Source organism: Falco rusticolus, chromosome 9, assembly GCF_015220075.1.
Source record: "Falco rusticolus isolate bFalRus1 chromosome 9, bFalRus1.pri, whole genome shotgun sequence".
Taxonomy (NCBI): domain Eukaryota; kingdom Metazoa; phylum Chordata; class Aves; order Falconiformes; family Falconidae; genus Falco; species Falco rusticolus.
Window position 1 is genome coordinate 13,603,155 of NC_051195.1, and position 14,098 is coordinate 13,617,252.

Sequence of the window (14,098 nt, forward strand, 5' to 3'; positions counted from 1 at the left end):
TTAAGTAACTTTGAATTCTCAGATATCGTGAAGTTAACCCTAGGATCAGAAATTTGTGTGGACTTGTTCAGTTGTAATACAGTGGACAAGAAGTACTGAAAAGAGGAAGATACACGTAGCTCAGTTACTTGCAAGATAATTTTATTAGCGATGTAATACAAGAAGAACCAAGAAATGTTGAACTGTAGCATGACAGACACATCGGTTGGCGTATGTAGTTGCCTTTTAATCTTACTGTTATTTTTACTGCTGAAATATTTTTCACTTGCATATGGTTTTCTGCAGTTTATTTATCTGTTACTATGATCCACCTTCAGTCTGGAAATACAATTTATGTTTAGCTAGGTTTGAATATAGTTTTCGTAAGAGATTGAATAATCCATCCCCCAATATTTACAACGAGAAGAAGTAGTAATGACTTGCCTTGGTTGTTAATGAGAGATTGTAGCAGCGCAGGTTTTACAGTGAAATGGTTCCAATGCAGAAAAGCTTTGTTAGAACAGTATTTTTCAGGTTGGAAAAGAAAATGTGAGGACTGTGGGGAGAAACGTGATAGAATTGTGAAAATTCATAGTGTGTGAAAAGCCCAGAGGAACATGCTTCCTGGTTCCGGTATTGTGGAAATTAATAAAATAACAGTATTTAGCGCTGAATAACTTTTAAATATGATGCTAGTTTAAATTCTAGAACTCCTTGTTAGACAATGCTATATATACCATAAATATGTACAGCTCTGAAAGGAAGGAAGCTGATGAATCTTGGTGGAGAAGTCCATCAGTGGCTGTTGAGTGTGGTGGTGGTCTGGATGCGGAGAGGGAGGCTGAATTAAACACAGGTGGCTGAGTGAATTCTGTTCTTGTGTGCTTTCCTGAAGTGTTTGTTACTGACTGCAGTTCTCCCGGAAGCAATGAAGGACAAGGTGGATCTTGATCCAATGGTGCTGTTCTTTAAGGATACATTACATTCTGTTTACATCCAGTCAAATGAAGGCAAAAACTCATTTCATAGCTTTCTTCAGGAATTACATTCATCTGAGAATGAATCTGTACGGAATATCCTAGGAGGGTCTTTAAATAAGGGTAAGGAAACCAAGACTGTTGATAGTGTTTATTTTGGACTGTTAGTGTAAATGAAACTTGGATCTGATTTAAGTAGTTATTATGCTTGTGTGTAGACTGATCCAAAATAAAGAAGAATTGTCTCAGAGTACATCACTCAGAACGCTGAGCAATTAGTGGTATAGTTATCCAGTGTAAATGTAGGTACGTCAAAGCCTTTGTTGTTATAGTGACTGCTAGGTAAAGTTTGATGGTATGAGGTTATCTTTCAGAACTGGAGGGAGTTAATTTTACTGATTTGGGGGTGGGGGTATGGGGGAAGAGGGACCTTGGGGAAGAAAAATTGAGTAACAATAAGGTATAGCGTATGTACTTCTACTGCTTACATGTCTTGGCTCTCCCCATAACCATTTTCCTCTGCCTGGTCACTCTTGAACTCCACCAGGTTCAACCAGATTTATTCAAAGGGCTTGAGACAGCAAGCTCTACTATTCCTGAAGATGAAAGAAAGGGAAGGGGGGAAAAAAAAAAGGCAAGTAGATAGAACAATATTATTATTATCAGTGTGAGAGACACTACAACTTGAGTTCAACCTTAACCCACATATAAGAGTGGATCTCTAGGAGTAGGAAACTAGGCTACATTGGTTCATGTTCATGAAAGTGCTTGTTAACTTGTTTGAAGTGCAATTGCTAGTCCTTGTCCTGATAGTGACTAGACAGTGCATGAATTAATGTCTCATGACTTCCTGATAATATGTGCCATCATTGTATTGTAGTTCTTAACCAAGGTGAAAAAAGGTTAAGAGTTAGAATAAGGTGGAAACTGTGACTTAACGAGGCTATGGGCAAGCTGAGAGCTACAGTATAGGCTGCTAATTCTGACCCAAATGTATTGTCCTGCCTCAATGTCCATTTCTTTGGACATTAAAATGAAGGTGATGCAATAGGCAGTTAATTTTAAGTAACGTTTGTTGTTAGAAAGCAGTCCATGTTTTTGATCATTCTGATACTTGTGCAACTGTGTAACACAGTGGAGGATCTGTATCTTTTATTTAAAATGGTATGACTTACTGGTCTGTCTCTTTTTTTTTTTTTTTTTTTAATAGCTTTCAGCTAGTGCTTGTAACAGTCTCATTTTAAAGGCTTTGAGAAGCTCTTAACATGGAAAGCTTCTCATAATCTTACCCTAATGTTGCTTGATCAAGACATAATACTGTTGGAAGAATGTTCATTAGTAATCATGTACATAACGGGTAATTTACAGATAGTAGGAGTTTAGTTAAATTAGAAATAGCAAAAGAATATTCAGTATTAATAGTTACTGTTACATCACTTAAGTTAGGAGGACTTGGTAGGTTTTTTTATGAGGGTCTTGCAGTAGGATAAGGTGAAAACCTGCAGAGCAATACTTACTTGCATTTCTGAAACACCTTGGTGGGTTTTTTGTGTTTGTTTTTTTTAAGTGTTAAGCTTATTCTGTAAGGCATAAAGCCAAATAGTATATCGCACTAAATTCGGCTGCACCAAGTTTTAATACAAAAACACGTACTGCCTGGCAGAGCAAACTGTGAGGTGCTAGTTTTAAAAAAATTGTTCTTAGAATATTTATCTTTGTTTCTATGTTGAAATTAACTTAGTGCGATTTTTCAGATGAAAATTGAAGTCAAAGCTTGATGCATTGAAAAAAAGTGGTGTGGCATTTCATAATTATGTTAGTGTATGAGTGTGTTTCAGATAGGATAACTACTTTCCCCTAACTCTGGCTATTTCAGTTTAGGGAAATACTGCGTCTGGCATTCTTGCGTTTTGACTCTGGATGGTGCGGTCACCTGCTGTCTTTTGCCTGTGTGCCACAGTGCTGAGTTCTGTAACTTAACTCAAGCCTTTGGAAGGTCTTGTCCAAGATGTTGATGCTGTTCATCAAAGAAGGCACGTGTGGGTGGGGAGATGTCTCAAATGGTTGAATGATGTCTCTCGTCTTTGCACACTTCATATTCCTGTTTGTGGACTATGAAATAATATTACTTTTTAATGTTAATTATAAGTTAAAATATGAGGTATTTAATGATGCTTTTAACCAAGAAGTATTTTAATTGGGTGTGGATTAAGTCTGATGTGTTTTAAAGCCTGTGAATTTATTTCTTCAAAATATATTTTGCTTGCTGTGGAGAAATAGAAAAAAGGATGGATTAAAATGTCTTTTCAGAATACAGAGGAAATATAGGAATAGTATCCCTTTCTGCTGTGTTGTGATGCTAAGTACAGATTTTGTGGTTATTGCCTCAGCAGTGCCCTTTGAAGCTTTTTAAGATTAAAAGACGAATTATTGCATGCGAAGTATTTGTGATACTTTTTTTTATTTTCCCTCCCCTAATATTTAGAGTAATTATGAAAATAGCTATTCTGCATCATGTCATTTGTTACTGTGTCCTGGTATTCAAGCAAGTCTTTGTTCTGAAAGTGGTTTTGCTCTTGGTGCTTTTAAGGAAACTTTTGCCCATGGTCTGCTATTCAGTTCTTTTGTGTTTGTAGCTATTTCTTAATGCTGTCTTTGGCCCATATCGGTAGCAAATCAAAATGGTAAATGTAGTCCTTAATAACTTGTGCTTATGCAGCGCAGGAGTGAAGGGATACATCTGTGCTTAACTACTTCACGACCCAATGTGCAGAATCTATTTGTGTTTAGTTGCTTAGAAAGAGTACTGAGTGAATAGAGTATTTGCAGAAAATAGTTGCCCTGAAAGAAAATAGTTTCAAGTCACCAGGTCTGTTCCTGACAGACTACCCTGATAGTACATAAGTGAACATGTCTGCAAAGCCTCTGCATCCTGATTACGTGGGTGGGGGAGCCCTATCTTTAGAGTTAAATTTCAACTTCTCAATTGCAAGTTTGTTACATAATTATGTTTGACAACGAGATTTGCCAGGGTGTTCCTTTCAAATCGCTTTAGAGCTTCTATTTTGTGTTTAATGGTGACATGGACATTTAAGATAGTGGTTAGGTCTGAGTCGTCTTATCTTTCTTCTTCTGCAGAGTTGAGTGCAGTGTATTTACCTCTTGAGGAATAATTTCAGTGTAGTCATTTTCTGTCCAAAAATGAAGCAAAAAGTTTGGGGAAACTGAATGAGGTCTGAGCGTTTGGCTGTCTAAAGAGACAGTTGGCAGCAACCATGATTAAAAAGAACTGCAGCTGTGCTCTGGCTGGCTCAAAGCATTAGGAAGCTGATAGAAGGGGAGAGGGCTGCCAGAAAATAATGCATGCCCGTAGAATTTCACTGTTTCGAAGTTAGCTTAAGTGGCAGTAGTTATGCTGGATATATGGATAGCCAGAGTGTATCTACAAGTCCCCTCTTCATTTGCTTTTGTTATGTTTCCCCCTTTTTAAGATAACCCTTTTTCCCTTGCACACGTTTTTTTTTTTTGCTGTGTCAGTAGCCCAAGTTCAAACTACTGTGATAATTGTTCTCTGTTTGGTTTGTGTTTTTGTTGGTTTTTTTTTTTTTTTTGCTTTGGTATTACCCTGATACTTGGAAAATTTTGTGTTTTTTTTTTTCTTGGGTGTTTTTCAAAACTCTGAAAAGATTGAAATTCTGTTTACATTTCAGTATTTATACTGGTTTGCTAAAACAGCAATACAGGAAGAAGACCCCAGTGTTTAGGAAGGAGTCTTCTGATTTCTGTAACATTTTTTTCCTAACGATGGGGAAATGCATGCTGTGTATGTCCATGTACAGAGTGCACAAAACTTTCTTCCCCCTCAATCTACTGCTCCCCTTTCCACAACAACAGTGAGATTCTTGATACCTTTTTTTGGAATCCATACTTTTAAAATCAGTCATTATTTATGGACTTGTACAGTGAACAGTTAGTTTTTAAAAGGTCAAACTTTTGACTGGTCCTTAACTTCTTTCATGTTTAAGAAGCTGAAGTAACTTTGCATTGAAAACAGTTGGTTAGTGCTTGTAGAAGAAAAAACCTTCTAATGTGCTTACCTCTTAAGTGGGCCAAAGCCTGCAGGAAAGCAGAACACAGTTCGTAAGGAAGCCATTTCAGGTTCAAACTGCTGAGATCTTATTAGTTGCATGGAAAATGTTTTTCAGGCTCAAACTTAACTTGTATTTCCTATTAAGAAACTGCTACTCTATTCAGTAAAGTACTTCAACATGTTTATAAGTAGTGTCTGAATGCAGGCTTAGTCTAAGGATTCATTTGTTTTGACAGTTATTAGTGCTACTATGTTATAATATGCTTTAATACTTTTTGCATGAGGAGTTACACTACAGAAGTCTCTGAAAACAAGCTCTTTGAGTGTGTGGCAGCCCCTTGTATTGCCCATGACACTTTGTCTTATTTTCTCTGCAAGGGGGAAGTAGTTTGCTTCCTGGATCAGCTTTCTCCTGCTGCTCTGAGCAAAAGATGCCCTTCTGAGCTACCAGTGAGGAAGAATGTGTCTGTTTCACTGGATTTTTCCATCAGAGGTGAACATGTGGTAGAGCTAGTTCAGGCTCTGACAACTCTTCGGTTACAGAGTGTAGCAGCTCTTCTGATGGCTGGATTTGATGTTGCACAATTTCTACTCTCTTCAGGACCATTTTATTTTTAGATTTCTGACCAAATAGTGTTGCTTGCAGTGTTGTACAGCTCTTCAAAGCTCTAATTCTTTGCTGGAAGACGTAAAATAGTTTTCTTTCTGTAGGGAAGGGGTTTCAGCGTTGTTTACTAGAACTGCAGTTTGTCCTTCATCTGAGCAAGTTGTGGACTTTGTGTGCAAGTTGGGTGTGGGCATTGATAACGTGCTGCATGGTATGTTCAGTTTTTATGAAACATCAGTGTCTGTAGAGTCCCATTATAATTTATATTGTTATGAATGTGGATAGACACAGATGTGAGGAAATGTTAAAAAAAAAAAGTCATGTTTGTCTTGTAAGTGTATATTCACCAGAAGAAAAACAGACTATATTTTCAGAACGCTGTAGAGGATTTTTAAACAAGATTAGAAAAAAGAATGAGGGAGGAATGATAGTTATTTCAGCTGTGAAAGACAAGCTGCAAGGCTATAGGTACAACTTGGACAAAAATGCTTACCTGGGAAAACAAAAAAGGCCAAAGTGCAAGGGAAGTTATAGGGCTTTGATTTGATAGAAATTGGGAGGCTGCATATAGCTGATGATAAGAAGCCTAGGTTAATTTTTAGCTATATTTTAATTTGAGGAGGAAATGCCTTCAGGAATGATGGGGTAAATCAGTAATTTTGAGGTTTGGTGGTTTTCCCCCAAAATGTTTGCTGGGAAGGCAGTTGTGCTGGACACACCACTATGCATGGTTTGGCTAGGGGTGTGTGTATAGATTGGTGTGAAGGTGGTATTGAGATACACGGTGACTTAAGGTACAATGAAAGATCAAGTGATCAGGTGGAATATCTAATGATTGCTAGCTGAAGAGGTAGAAGAGGAGAGGAAAAGCAGCTAGATTACTTCAAAAAACAGCATCTTCCCATACCACTGGAAACTGCCCAAGATAAAGGCAAGTGGTGAGCTTTGTATCTTCTGCACAAGAAGGAAGGTGGTCATGTCAGCCTGCATCCCTGTGAAAAGCTTCCACTTCCATTGAAATGCAAGGATTTAAAAAAAAAAAAAAAAAAAGCTGTGTGCTGGCTGACAGGCGGTATCATTTCTGTGCCAGCATAAGACCACCTTTCAGAATGCCCACTGGTAGCGTATTTTCCCAGTGGGAAAAAGTGTACAAGGAATTACTACTTATGGCTTAAGCAGGGGTCCAAGGTGAGAAGCAGTAATGGGGAGGTTAGGGTTCAGCCTTTCACAGGGTGGAGCCGCAGCACGGTGGGATGTTGTGCTAACAGCAGCAGCATGGTTCATGTTCTGCAAGTGTGAAAATCTGTTAGGCTCACAGGATGAGAATAATGGTTTATTAGAGATGCTGAACACTGTGCTACCAAACTGAAAGGCTGCATCTAGGTGATTTGAGAGAAGAAAAGATGTCTTCTGTCTCACTTTGCATATTTTGATATTCAGGGTGCTGGAAAGCAAATTATTCTTAAGGAAAATAGTTCTTTGATGGTAGGAAATGAAATCTTACCACTTTAGGGTTTTATGTGGAATTTTTCTGCAGAATTCTTCTGCAAGAGAAGATGCCACTAAACACATCTACAAAGAGGCAAGCAGTGGCTATCCAACCTGCATGCAAACTTGTTTGGAACTAATTTTGAGTAAAGAACTGGAATTACTTAGAATTTGTGATCATAGCTGTGGATGCGCAGGTTCTGTAATTTTAGCTGTTTCAGTAATTGTCAATCATGAAACTGATCTTGAGAGTCTAATCTTCTGAGGGTCTTATGCTTTTTGTCTTCTGGTTATGCCTGCTACCAGGTGTGGCTTTTCAGGATCTTATGGGCATCAGTGGATAATGATGGATCTAAGTAAATTTTGTCCATTTCTTAAATTGTGTGTTTTGTATCCATAAGCTTTTCTGTGTTTCCCAGCTGTTGCAGTCATAGGCAGGAAATGGATCAAAGGAGTTTAGTCTGTAACCTTTTCTCCTTACCAACCAAAACATTTCATTTCCAATCTAAAGTAGGAGAGATAAGCTGCAATGAAATTCGTTTTCTTATTTGGAGAAAAGCATGGCTTCTCTGCAGTTGCTGCTTTTCTGTCCAAACCAGGGAAGACGCTGTGTGTATGTCTCATTTGGGCTCTCTTCCCAGAAATGAGGAATGTGATACAAGCACCTGGTAAAGATTCGTCTTTTCCTTTAGCTTGGTTGACTTCAAAGTTGTAAAGCGATGTAGCTTTATGCTTGGGAACACTGGTGATGGTGTAATGGAACCGTAATAAATGTTTCCAAGTGTTCAGGAACATCAGGCAGAGCTGTAGCTCATAATGAGCTTAACAAACTGTTTCCTACATCCTGTGTCAGTGATCTGTTCATGAGCTGTGGCCTGTTAATATATGTGCCCTCAGTAACTAGGGATCTGAAGGCCCAGGATATGCTTTTTTTAAGTCTTATTGCCTCAGTTTCTTCAGTGTTTCATTTTGTGGCTTTTGCATGTATCTTGGTAGTCAGGGGTCTATTTGGAGAGAAATAAATAAAAAAGAGGAATATAAAACTGGCATCTTGCCACCTGCATGCCCTTTAATATTAAAGTTTGTCAGAAATGAAATCTTTTAATCTGTTACGTTCATGATGAATTCTGGGAACTTGCGTGGTTAATACCCAAAGAAATCTAGTGTAAGTTTTCAGATTTGTTTCCTGTGTATAATAATTCAGTAATGTTCCTGTTGGTATTAAAATGAAGACTTCTACAGGCTGGTTACGCAGCAATGAAGGAGCATAAGGTGTCATGCTGCAAAAGCTGTAGAAGGCAATATGTCTTTCGTTTGTAGCTTGGAGGAAACTTTGGTTAGCATTCATCAAGAATTGCTAGAAATGAGAGAAAATTAACCTGGTGCTCAGGTTTCTAGGGCTAACATTTAATACTGGCATCTCTTCCATGAGTAAATAGAAGAAATAAGCATTTATTTTGCATATATGATAATATTTTGACATCTTAGCATGTTTTCTTAAAATACCAAGGCTAATATTGACTGTCCTTTTGTTTTCTTCAACGTCCTGATAACATTTGTACTTGTTAACCAGTTTTAATCAAACTTGGAGTGATCAGGAGAGATTTCAAAGGCACAATGCTCCTTCAAGTATCATGAAAAATGGTGGAGTGAAAAACTGAGTTGATTTGATTCATCTGTTCCCTTACCTCTCTGTTCTCTGCATGCTGGTAAGGAAAATGTGGTTATAACTGGGTCCCTAATCCATTTGAGAAGGCAGCAGCCAGCTGGCTAGCCAGCACATGTTGCTGCACGTGATCTGCAGCGTGTGCTGTCTCCTGCCCAGTCAAACAGGTTGGTGTGGAGGAGGCTGCGGGGGGTGGGGTGGGGGGGTGGTGGTTGAGTTGTGGGGCAATGAGCTCTGTTTTGTTCTTTGAGCCCTGAATCTGTTCAGGACAGAAAATTATATTAAGAGACATTGCTCTCGCAGCCTAGGAGACTGCTCCAAGTAACTTAAAAATAGCACATAAGGTTCTGCAGCTCTGTTGCTGAATTGTTAACAAAAGCATATACTGTTTGACTTCAGGCAATTAGTATTAGACTGTTAATGATGATTTGATTTTTATGGAGCTGAAAATGATGTTTTCGGAATTAGAGCCAAATAGCTAGTAAGTTAAATGGAAATGAAATGGAAATGGGGACTAGGCTGGAGGATACATTTCTTGATTGTTGGTTTGGATTGTGGTGGGTGTTTTGGTTTTTTTTTTTTCCTTCTCCAAGAAGAGAGCATTTGGTTTCCTAAAAGATATTTTTCCCTTCACTTTGTTTTGAATTCCATCTTGGTATACACTGTACCCTAAGGATCAGGATATAAAATTGTTAACTCTTGCAGCTTTGGTAGTTGATGGAGAGAATGTTACCTTTTCTCCAAACTTCAGTGTTTCCTCTTCAAGTAAGAAAGCTCTGTCAAACTTTTAATCTCCTGTGAGAAATGAGAAGAATTATTTTCATGGCTTCCCCTTTCTGCATTAATCTGCTCACTCTGTTTTTAGGCCCTGCCTCGAGCAGGTTTTGACCAAGTTTGAGTTAATGTAATGAGTAAATTGAGTAAATGAACCTTGAGCAGCAATGGGCCTGGTTCGTGTAACACATACCTAAATGCTAATAGTGTAACAGTAGGTGATCAGTCCATCGTATCAATATAGTTTCATTACTGTAAATATTCTAATATGTCATCTGTGATGATATGAGAAAATATTGGTTTTAGCTGTCTAAAAAATTCTCCTATGAATCTGTGAAGCTGTCCAGGCAAAAAGATAAGTAGCTCTAGTTCGACAAAACAGAGCAACTCTGGCAAGATGTATAACAAATCCGGGAAAAACACTTCAGGCTCCTGGGAGTGCAACCTTTTAGGTTCCTGTCCTCCCTTTTCCCCGGGTACTTGAGTATTCTCTACCTGTACCTCCTTTCAAGTAGGAAAAGATTCCATTAAGTACTCATTGAACTGTTTCTCATACTAGGCACCTTTTCCTGGCTGCCTTGGACTCTGCTGGCCTGTTGCAGCTGTAGGTAATACAGGTTTTTGCCTGTTCCTTTTGGTCTCCTGATGCTTGTTTCTAGGTTGTGGGATCATGCTCGCTTGTTTCACGGGAAGCTGCCTTGTGCTTACACATGATGTTGGTCAGTGGCTGTCACAGCTGTCTGTTGCTTGTACCAGTAACTTCCCCATATGTCTACTTGTCATTACCAGAGGAGAGGAAGAAGTAATGAATGTGTTCCACACCACTCCAAGCAGTGGAGAATAGTCAAAGGTCAGGTTTAGAATTACGCATATTTTTGCATTTTTAAAAACTTCATGCATTTGTCTATGTTTCTTTGCCATTTTGTGTAGATTATAAAGTGACTGGAATCACTTAGCCAACTGTGGAGACAAATTGCCATATGGTCTCTTTATTGGTTCTTCTAGCAATTTCTTTTTCTTATTTCATCATCAATCCAGAAATGAAGGGTTTGAGCCAGATGAATAGAGAGATTCCTTAGAGTCCTCTTTTTATGTTCGCTGCCTGTGCTAGAAGGCAGCTTGAATTAGTACCAGAAGTCTGCTCAACTGGTCTAGTGTGACTTCTGCTTTGGAAAAACTGTTGGCCTTCACTTTTTCGTTCAAGACAATATATAGCTAAAGGTTGAAGGTAAGAAGTGTATTGGAAGTTGTTTATCTTCAATTAGTAACTTACTTAGTTTTCTTTTGTAACATTCAGTTTAAAACACTTTATGGATGGCATACAATTAAAAAAAAACTCAAGGTGATTCTTTTCACTCTGTCAGTTTCTGAAAGCCTTGCAATTATTTTAGACCTTTTACTATTTCAACAAGTCTGTAATTATATGGTGTCTTTTATTATTACTGTGATTGAACTAAATGTTTTGTGGATGGGGGATAGTCCTTCCTTTTTCTCATATAGTGTGATCAAGAAATAGTAATGCTTTTGAGGGCTATTCGGGAGAGCATTTTCAGGTAGACATTAGTTTCTCGAGAAGAAAAACCTTTTAAAATAAGGGTGAGCTGTGTTACAGGTATTTAATAAAAAAATGAAGCTGAACTCTGAGACATCGTAATGTCAATATTATCAGAGATGTCCAGCTGAAGGATGTAGGTGTCTCACCTATAAAGAAAACTCATTCATCTTTAAAAGAAAAAAGCCTGGAATTGCATGCTGCTTCTTGTATGTGATCTAAAAATGAAAAGGCAAGAGGTAGTCCCACTGTAGCTACTCGTGGTAGCCACAAGGCATTTTCTGTTCTGTTGAACATAAAGAATAGCATTTATTCCATCTAACAAGTGAGTGCTATCTGTCAAGTGTAAAAGATATAATAAGTCTAGATGTGCCTTTGTGTAATATTAAAAGGTTTATTACTGAAAAAGCAAAGGTTTATTACTGAAAAGCAGTGGGATTTTAAGAACTGTTCCATTCTCACTATTTAAACGTTTTCATTTATCTAGAGGAGTACAAATTATTACTGTACATAAACTGAATATCTTGCAGTGTATGAACTTGAGTTTTTGTCTCCAGTAATCATCTTACGAAGGTCACTTGGGACAATAATAAGCATAATCACTTAAATACAGCTTTGCAGCAAAGTTTGGTTGACTGCATCTCTGTGAAAACATCTCAATGTGTGTGGTGGGAAGACTAGAAGTTTCATTTCTTTCTTTTATTTTCTTTTTTTTTAATTCATCAGCAATACTTAAGACATCCCTGTCTTGTTGGTGACATAAACTAGAGCACAGAATGAAGCAAGAGGGATGTAAAATGTGTGGGTGTTTTTCTTTATCAGTTAATGTTTAATTTAGACCTGCCAGTCATTTAGATTGGCTCTCTCGTACTCTGCTAATTAAGTTCTAGAGATTTAAACAGAAAACAAATCATGATTACTACAGAAGATTGTTATGGTTCTTAGTAATACTGTGCTAGTACCTAGCAGGGGTGGGTGGGGTGGGGTGGGGTGGGGGGTGGGTAGGGGAAGGCATTCTGGTGAATTACTCAGTTATAAGCTATTGCTGATCTGGAATTACTTGGGAGACTTACTCTGGTATTTGAGCCCCAAAAGAGCCTAATTGCAGTTAAAATTGGGAGGAGAAATTACATGCCTCTTTGAACTACAGAGTATCTAATCATTCAAAATTAGTTCATTTTCTCTGTGCTTTATGTATCTGTAAATAAAATTATATGTTATGTTTCCTACAGTCATGCTAGCTTCCGCATAGTTACTATGGATATACTTGATTTTTAAAATTACTATACTTATGGAAATTGCTGGTATTGTGCACCTTTGGGCACTTAGCAAGGGACTTGCAGTAATTTCTGGTATAGGAGCTTCAGTCTGACAGCTGTTGACCCACTGAGGAGATTAGAACAGTGACTTGACAAAGTATCCTTTGAGGAAGTATTCCTCTAAATGTCTCTACCTAGTTTTCTGCTACTGCATTATGATGATCCAGTTTTAAAGCCAGACTTTTCTACCTGGTGTGCAGTAAATGGTTTACTGGTTAGATTTTTCCATCAGCCTTGCTTGTTATTGGAGGTGGAAAAACCTTCCTGCTGCAGTTACTAAGACTTCTGAAGTACTGGGTGTTTTTAAAATTTTGGTGTCTGATAGGTGCAAAATGATTGGGGAGGCTAACTGCCACTTACTTGCTGTTTAAGAGTGACGTTGTATGCTGTATTAGATTAGTTCAGAGTGAAAAATGAGATGTAACGTCTTGGTGTGATACTCCTGGAGTGTTTTCAGAGACAATTCAAAATTAAGTTGCTTATGCGCATACTTAAAACGATTAGTAGGTTATACAAGGGCAACAGAATTCTTACTGTGGTACAGAAAGAGCTGTTGATGATGATTGGTTTTTGAGATCATTTCTTTGAAGTGTGGTAAACTAAGCATCAATAAAGCTGTTTGACTGGGGTAGAATGGATTTGTTACTGGAGAAAGTGACTTTACTTACATCTACAGATGCAGAGAAACAAGGAATTCAAGGCTGGAAGGACTAGATATATGGTGTCTTAACCCAGTCTGATTACGTTTCAGTTATATGCAGGTGTTCTAATGCCTTGAAATACCTGTGTGGTTTTGGTGGCTCTATTAGAGGTGGTGGAAACTGGCACTGAGGAATTAATAGCTAGCTCAGTTTCCTCAGCTTTTTACGTGGGACTGTTGGAAACAAGCACGAGGAGAAGAGCAGGCAGGTCGGGTGGCTGTGAGCCACCCTGGGAAGAAAAAAAAAAACCATAACAACCTCAGTGCAGCAAGTACAGAAAAATTGAAATGGAGAAAACAGATGTGAAGCAGGATTGTTCTTGTCCTGATGCATCTCCCAACTGATGCTTCAGTTTGTCCAAATGAGGCTGCCGCAATAAGAGAATAGAAAGTTTTGTTCCCTTAATAGGTCACAGAGACTAGATAGGACTGTGTTGCTTGCTCAGTCCTACAAATATTGGGCTAATTTTAGCGCGTTCTGAAATATTCTAGAACAATTTGTGGAATAGTTTTTCAGGGTACATAACTACATCTTCAAAAATAATTAAAATTCACTCTTAATGAAAATATTATCTATTGGGATTTATTATTACTTGGTGAAATATGTAATGCATGTTAGAAAAACTTCAAAATAAAAGCAGTGCTGTGGTTGATTAGGTGTCATAAGGATCATCTTTCTTCCGTCAACTTAGCGAATGATGGCTTTAGCTCTTGGTTACTGATGGAGCAACTTCCTGGCGTGGGACTGAAAAAGTAAGAGTGGTTTCAGCGGCTAAACACTGCTCCAGAACCGATGAATGAACAGAAAAATTCGGGGAATATGTTTTAGATGAAGTGATCTCTAAGTGAAAGACTTAAACGTGCACTTCCTCTATATCTTTGCTTTTTGCATATTAAAAGTCTGGAATTAAGAGAACATATGTGAAAGTGTGTATTGTAGAGTAGT

The 14,098-nt window shown here is 38.1% G+C and overlaps 1 protein-coding gene across 5 annotated transcripts in view; it reads left to right on the plus strand.

Moving 5' to 3' along the window:
- Window positions 1-14,098, plus strand: part of WAPL (WAPL cohesin release factor) — a 159,860-nt gene that overhangs the window by 92,236 nt on the left and 53,526 nt on the right. The gene's annotated exons all lie outside the window — the stretch shown is intronic.